At 31.3% G+C, this 7,766-nt stretch overlaps 1 long non-coding RNA gene across 1 annotated transcript; it reads right to left on the reverse strand.

The window, feature by feature from the left end:
- Window positions 1-328: 328 nt before the first annotated feature.
- Window positions 329-2,423, reverse strand: LOC107908335 (uncharacterized). Its single transcript, XR_001686982.2, has 3 exons — window positions 2,328-2,423; window positions 1,771-1,854; window positions 329-615 (listed from the first exon to the last, which is right to left on the reverse strand). It is a non-coding gene; the product is annotated as an uncharacterized lncRNA (long non-coding RNA).
- Window positions 2,424-7,766: the final 5,343 nt, after the last annotated feature.

The following is a 7,766-nucleotide window of genomic DNA, read 5'->3' on the forward strand; positions in this document are numbered from 1 at the left end:
CATAGTCCATACATAATGAATACAACCAAATTCAAAATTAACATATAACTAAATACTTAACTACATGATTTGATCACCAATGCCGAATCACAAACTAGATTATGACCATCACCTATATTTACATCACATAAATCGAAATAACCATTATTTCATCTTCAATATATATCGTATTTTACCTATTTAATCAAGCCAAATCTCAATACCATTTCATCACACAAATTAAACCATAATTCATACTTACAAATTAAGCTAATACAATACCGAAAATCACTATCATTAGCATCATTAATAAACCACAACCATAACACATCCATCATCCATATCATGCTTACCAAAATAAAATAATTATAAACCATATATATATCATTACGTCTTACCAAATTCATATACTAAGCATACCCCACACCTTTACTATGACCAAAATTACTTAAACTCGGATCATTTGCATTAGATCAAGCCATTTTTGCATGGCTAAATATATATACAACAACTAAATTAAAACTAGCCTATACATGCCACATAACCAAAAACTCAAAGCCTTAATTTACCGAAACGATAACCGAATAGTGTGATGACGACTCCAACGACTTCCAACCCGAGTAAGTCTTTGGAACTCTAAAAAGTATAGGAAAAAAAACACACAGAGTAAGCTATTACAGCTTAGTAAGTCATGAGCAATTAAATAACTTAACAACATTTAATTAGTTACAACAAAATCAAATAATGTTTTCAATATTCATATCCATTTCCATAATCGAAAAATACATTTATCAAACATATACTATATATCAAATCCATATTTAACCGAATACACATAAGTTTAACATTTGGCCGAATATATATAATGTCATTCACATGTGCAACTCTCATTTTTAACCTTATTATTACATATCTATTTTGACCGAATATAAACTACATTATCAACTCATTTTTAACCAAATTAAATGATACTAGCATAATCACATTTAACCTCAAGCTTAACGTTTCATATAAAACATGTGTTTTCTTAAATAAATCTTATCTTAACCGAATGTACATGTATATATATTCAAAGTGTCATTCAATTCAAAGACATAATATCATTATATATTCGAATATATATTTACACACATATACATATAAATTTGAACCAAAATATAACATCATATGCATATACATAACACATGGCCGAATATACTTCACCAATGTACATATGTTCACATTAGTAACTTATATAATTTATATCACATACCAACTGGCCAACTTACCGTATTTTTAAATAGGTAGTCAAGTAACTCATACCTGATCATTTTAGCTCGTTTTACACATTTAATCACAACTTATCATTGCCCGCTTAACCATTCGGAATTTAATAGGATACTCGAATAATCACATATATCGAACAATGCCAACGTCCCAGACGTGGTCTTACATGCTAGCTCATATCGATGCCACTGTCCCAGACAGGGTCTTACACGAATCAAATACGATGCCAATGTCCTAGACATGGTCTTATACGTAATCACATATATCGATGACATCATCCCAGACGTGGTCTTACACGAGAACACATATCGAAAATCCTATGTCATGACATATGTATCCTAGCTATTCCTAAGGTTCGTACAGGCCTTTCGGACGTCGTAACTCTGTCGAAACGAATTCATAAACATAGCTTCCAAGCTTATTTTCATTTGATTAACACATGTATAATTTCACATATTTCCTTTCAGCATATAAAATTCATATTTAATTAAAATAAACAGTATATATAGATGCTTATAGACTTACCTCGGATATCGACGGGTATATAAAACGACTATTCAACTACTATTTTTTTCCCCAGATCCAAGTCTGATTTCTTTTGTTCTTGATCTATACAATTTCAAATTAAGCTCATTTAAACATAATTTCATTCAATTTAATCTAAAAACACATAAATGAGAAAATTACTATTTTACCCCTGACATTTTATACTTTTTACAATTTAGTCCAATTTGCATAAAACACAAAACATACAAAATTTACACATACCAAGCTTTGGCCGAATATTCATTATGCCTATGCAAGCTCACAAAATTCATTTATTTTACATTTTAGTCCCTCAATTTATTATTTTTTCAATTTAGCTCTAATTACTCAAATTCATCAAAATTTCCAATACAAAACATACTAACCCAAAACATATCTTCAATAATTCATCATCAAACATCACAAAACACAATTATTCATCAATGGCATAACTCAAAATATTCATCAAAATCAAAAATCAAAGCATGGGTCGAGTAGTATTCGAAGCAACGATCTCAAAAACATAAAAATCATCAAAAACTGAAACCGAAACATACCTTAATTTGCTTGAACAAGGGCCGAATACCTAGCTTGGTTTTCTTATTTTCTTTCTCTTTTCATTCGGCACAAATATAATGAAAATGGCCACTTTCTTATGTTTTGTTTTTATTATAATAACATTATAATATATAAATTATTATTATAACCTTTATAAATAATATAAAAACTATATATTATAAACACAATGCTGTCCAGTATCTTTTCAATGGTCAAATTGCAACATAAAACCCCCATATTTAAAGAACAACCACTATTCGGCCCTTTTAGAAATAACCACTAAATTTTTATTTTACGCGATTTAATCCTTTTATTTAATCGGACACTCAAATGACAAAATTAAAGCACAAAATTTTCACACAAGTAAATTCATACATAATAAACACAGAAACTAATTTTAAAATATTTTTCTAACTCTGATTCGTGGTCCCGAAATCACCGTTCCGATTAGGATCAAAATCGGGCTGTTACATATATATATACATATTTTGTAAATACATATATAATTTATATTAAAGTATTTGTTTCATGTTGTATATTAACATTTTGTCTTTTTTTAAAAGGAAAATATGTTTGATTTCATTAAAGCATTAAAACCATTTTTGTTCAAAATGTAGTATTAGATATTTGGGATTTTCGAGAAGATTGAGCCCTAACATATTGGGTTCCAATTTTCCTTGTTAATCCTAAATAATTGAGAATATTTTTTCAAAACGCATAAATAAAAATCATTTTCGGGAATTCAACATGTTGTGTCCTAATGTATTGGGTATGACATATTGTTTTCTTGATATGCAAATTCTCTTATAAAAAAGGTAATATTCAAAGTTTGGGAATTTTGAGAAATTGTACTCTAACGTATTGAGTCTCGATTTCTTCATCTGACTTAAACAATCGAATATTCCCTAAATAAGAGGGTTTTAATTTGATTTATACGAGTTTTTAAATACAAGAATCATGTTTTAAAATCTTTTCAAACTTTTGACACAAAGAAATTAAATAATCAATTTGGTACCGATTTTGGGCGTTGCGAGGGTGCTAACCCTTCCTCGTGCGTAACCGACTCCCGAACCTAACTTTTCAAAATTCGGAGACCTAAAATCTTTTTCAAGGTGAACCGATCACACCTCAATAAAAGATCGGTGGCGACTCTAATTTTTGTTTTAAAGTCGACAACTAAATTTTTGTTTTAAAAAAAAGGTTTCGACAATTGTATTGATAATTACGGTCGGTAAAATTTTAATTTAATACTTTATAATTTATAAAATTTTAAATTAATAATGGTAAAATTATATTTTGACCTTAAGATGCTAAAAATTTAATTTAATTTTTTAAAAATTATAAAAATATAAATTACTTGTAACAGCCCGAATTTGGGGCTAGTCAGAATAGTGGTTTCGGGACCACAAATTTGACGAGAAAAAAATTATTTTCATTATATTTTTATGGTCTACAATTTCACAAAATGACTTCGTGAAAATTTCGTTCGAAAATTTTGACGTTTGGGCACTCAGTTTAGTCAAAAGGACTAAATTGTAAAAAGTGAAAAAGTTGAGTTCTATATGTTAGAGGTGTCCAATTGTTATGAAATTTTAAATTGGAGGTCTTTATATGGTAATTAGACCATTGGTTAAGTTGGTGGACAAAAATGGGTATGGTTAGGCATGTTTCCAAAGTTTTTCATTAAGAGCATTTTGGTCATTTAGTTATTAAAATGAATTAAAAACAAAATTAAAAACCAATTTTTGTCCATCTTCAACCCCTAGGCCAAAAATTGCATGGAGAAACCATGGCTAGGGCTTTTCAAGCTTCCAAGCTCGATTGTAAGTCCGTTCTATCCCTATTTTTAATGATTTTTACGTTTTTAAAATCCTCATAATAAGATTTACCTATTTTTACCATTGTTTTGAACTAGGGTTTGTGTTTAAAAATTTAACCATGAATTATATGCATGTATTTTGATGTTTTATGGAAGAATATGAATGTTTGGAGTGTGATAAACGATTTGTACTAAGTAATTTTCGATGAAAATGCCTAAAATGATTAATTTGTAAAAGTTATAAAATAAGTCACAAGTGTGTGAATAAGTGAGTATTGTGGACTGCTATAGTTATGAAAATCGTCCAGGTAGGCCTAAAATGCAAGGAAATTGAATAAAAATTATTTTACGAGCCTAGGGGCAAAATCATAATTTTGTGAAACTTTAGGGGCAAAAACGTAATTTTTCCAAAGTATGATTTTTGGACTGGAATGAATAGTGTGAAGGTTATATAAGTTAAATGTATTGTTATAAATCAAGAAAGACGAGAAATTAAAATTGATCGATAAAAAGAAAGTGAGAAAAAGTGAAAAATTCTCGAATGAACCTTTGGAATAAAAAGGGATACGAATGAAGTGACAGAAATGATCACATGTGTGGCACGGATTATGTGTAGGCCATTATGTAAAAGAGAAAATGATGGTCATGTGTGTAGTACTATGTGCAGGCTACTATGTGTACCGGAATGATAGGTCGCACGTGTAGTACTATGTGCAGGCTACTATGCGTACCAGATAGTTTCGATCACGTGTGTAGTACTATGTGCAGGCTACTACGTGTATCGAATGGTAATGGTCATATGTGTAGTACTATGTGCAGGCTACTATGTATACCGAACATCATTGATTAGTAAGGTGGTTGCTATGTGCTGAATCTATCGAGTATCTGTTATTATTTCGAAGTGTTCAACGAGAAATTGACTAAGTGTAATTGAATAATGAATATAGGTGTGGAATTGAATTGAATATCGGCTTAGAAATGGAAAAGTGAATTTTGAATTGAATTGTGATTGAAAGTGGAAAAGTGAAATTATGAAAGAGTATATTTAGCAATAAAACAGTTTAGACAGCAATAGTTGTGTGACTTTGAAAAATCACCAAAAATTATGGAGATTGAATTAGAGGCTGAATAATATATGAAATTGAAGCTTACTGAGTCTATTTTCACATAAAAGAAACAAAGCAAGCAACAGAGTTATATATTTTTAGATATTTGAAGTTTAGTTAGACAGAGTCAGAATGAGTTCGGAATCCCCTGTTTTGAATTTGGAAAATTGTAAAAAATTGTAAAAAAATAATTATGGGATAAAGTTTATATTTTTAGAATCTTGAGTTAATCTATTTTCAAGAGAAATAAACGGAAACAATATCTGAATTCTCTACAATGAGATAATTAATTTTTAGTAAAAAGAGGTCAGAACTGTTGAGCAATGAAATAGGGGGAACTTAAAAGAATAAACTGTACTATTTGGATAAATAAAAAATTCTGAAAATTTTATGGTAAGAAGATATGTGAATATAGTTTTAGTGAAAATTTATGGATCTTAATTTGGAGTTTTGTAGCTCTGGGTAAAAATAATTTAGTGACTCTGACTCGAATAGACAGCTTTGAATATACATGTGAGTGAATAGTGAAATTGTAGTTAATGTTGTTTAAGTGTGTTATACACATTAAGGATGTGGAATAGAGAGGAAGATAAGGAAAATTGGAAGAACATATGAATGATTTGTGTATAATTGGCCATATGCTCCATTATAATAGATAAACGATTGAAAAGAAATGATGTTTATAATTGTGCATTATTAGTTATAGTTAAAGTTCATGTGAGAAAATAAAGTTTCATAGTATGTGTATGTGGTATACTCGGAAATGATAGAAAGTAGAGGTGAAGTAAACTTTAGAGAGTAAAAGTTGAGAATATCTGAGTTGAGTGTAGGCTAGTATCTCTGTGGAGTCGTTTCCTTCTTCATCGTTCTTAGAGGTATTTATAGACGGGTCTTGTGCAAGATGGTGCAAACGTGTGAACTTGTCATTTAACCATCATTGCAAAACGCGTGGGGCAGATGTCTTCAATGGGATGAGGATGTCTCTGATGAGACCAACCCTGTCATTCATTCTGATTTGACGGTATAGAATAGTTGTGCCCACGTGAGATTTGGCGCCCAACGATATCACATTCCTAATAGATGGTCGAGGGGCCTTGGGCAGTGAGTTGTTCCTGCTTGTCTAGGTTGTTAGAATGAGAGGTGAAACTTGAGAGTGACCTTTTCGATTAATAACTAGTGGATCTACTGTTCAAGCAACCTTCTGGCTTGCTACATGTCCTTCTTCGGGTAAGGGATATAACAATATATATTAAATGAAAATTTAAATAAAAGAAACAATTTGGATTATTAAAATTTTATAAAAAGTCCATCTTAATTCGAGTTAGAGCAGGTTGACCGTCGATAAGCCTATGTAAGACTAAGGGTGGGTTTGGATGGGCGATTGGGTGCGGTGCGGTGCATTTAGCATACTTTTTGTCTCACGCTACAGTATCATTACAGTATCTAATCTCACCGCTACCTTTGTTTTTACACTAACTGCAGGTAAACGCACCGCCCATCCAAACTCACCCCAATAATACTTAGTGAAGATTGCTTGATTTTCCATGAATGTAACAAGGAACATAGGGAAAAAAGCCTAAAATCCCAGGACTGTGGAACATGGCATCCATTACGGGATAAGCAACAAACAATTCCACAAACACAAGAGTGAAAGGTATTCATGTGGCTTATATAATTCAGCAAAAGAAGATAGGGTGGACAACAATTTATGTGAACACTGTTCATAATAGCGTATTGCTTTCTACTGCCACTACGAAATCTGGGACCTACATGTTTTTATTGACAAATTTCATCCCTGATTGATTGTTTTCGGCATATCATTCCAAATGCCACCACCCATTGATCTATAATAAAGTTTCACAAAATATTTAAGCAATGAATAAGACAAAAAGAAGATACATTGCTTACTTCTTTTTCATATTATGGGGCAAAAGGCCATTTTTGTTACCCAAAACCCAGCTTAGGAAAGTTATGAGAGGCATCCACTTTGGACAAAAGAATGGGATGAATTGGACTAGCTTTGTTTATTTTTGTCCCAAAAAGGGAAGGCCATTTTTTGTTATTACCTTTGTTTTTCTTGACTTTGAGTTTCAAAATCAATTAGTATTGACATAGTGGAGTTATCGGCAATCCTTGGTGAAGCGTTCAAACTTTCAGTTTACGTTCCGGGCTAGATCCCTGAACAACCCTAATCCCAGGGTTGAGTTCATGGGATCATAGTAATAATAATAGTAGTAATATCACCTGCATTGACATAAATTTCTTCAACTGCAAGCATTCATTTTATACCTGCTAATATAATAGGATCAAACTGTTTAAGCTTATATTTAACACAAGTATAGCACGGCGAAATATGTATCAACACAAGTACTGAGCACAAATATTTAATTGAAAATGAAAATTCAAAGAAACCGTTTTTGGCTAGGCATCGGGATGAGGCATACCGTATGCTTTGCATTGCAGAAGCTACGTTCCGATGAAACCCAGAACATAAAATTGAAAGGCTCATGCAG

This window comes from Gossypium hirsutum, chromosome D02 (genome assembly GCF_007990345.1).
Source record: "Gossypium hirsutum isolate 1008001.06 chromosome D02, Gossypium_hirsutum_v2.1, whole genome shotgun sequence".
Taxonomy (NCBI): Eukaryota; Viridiplantae; Streptophyta; class Magnoliopsida; order Malvales; family Malvaceae; genus Gossypium; species Gossypium hirsutum.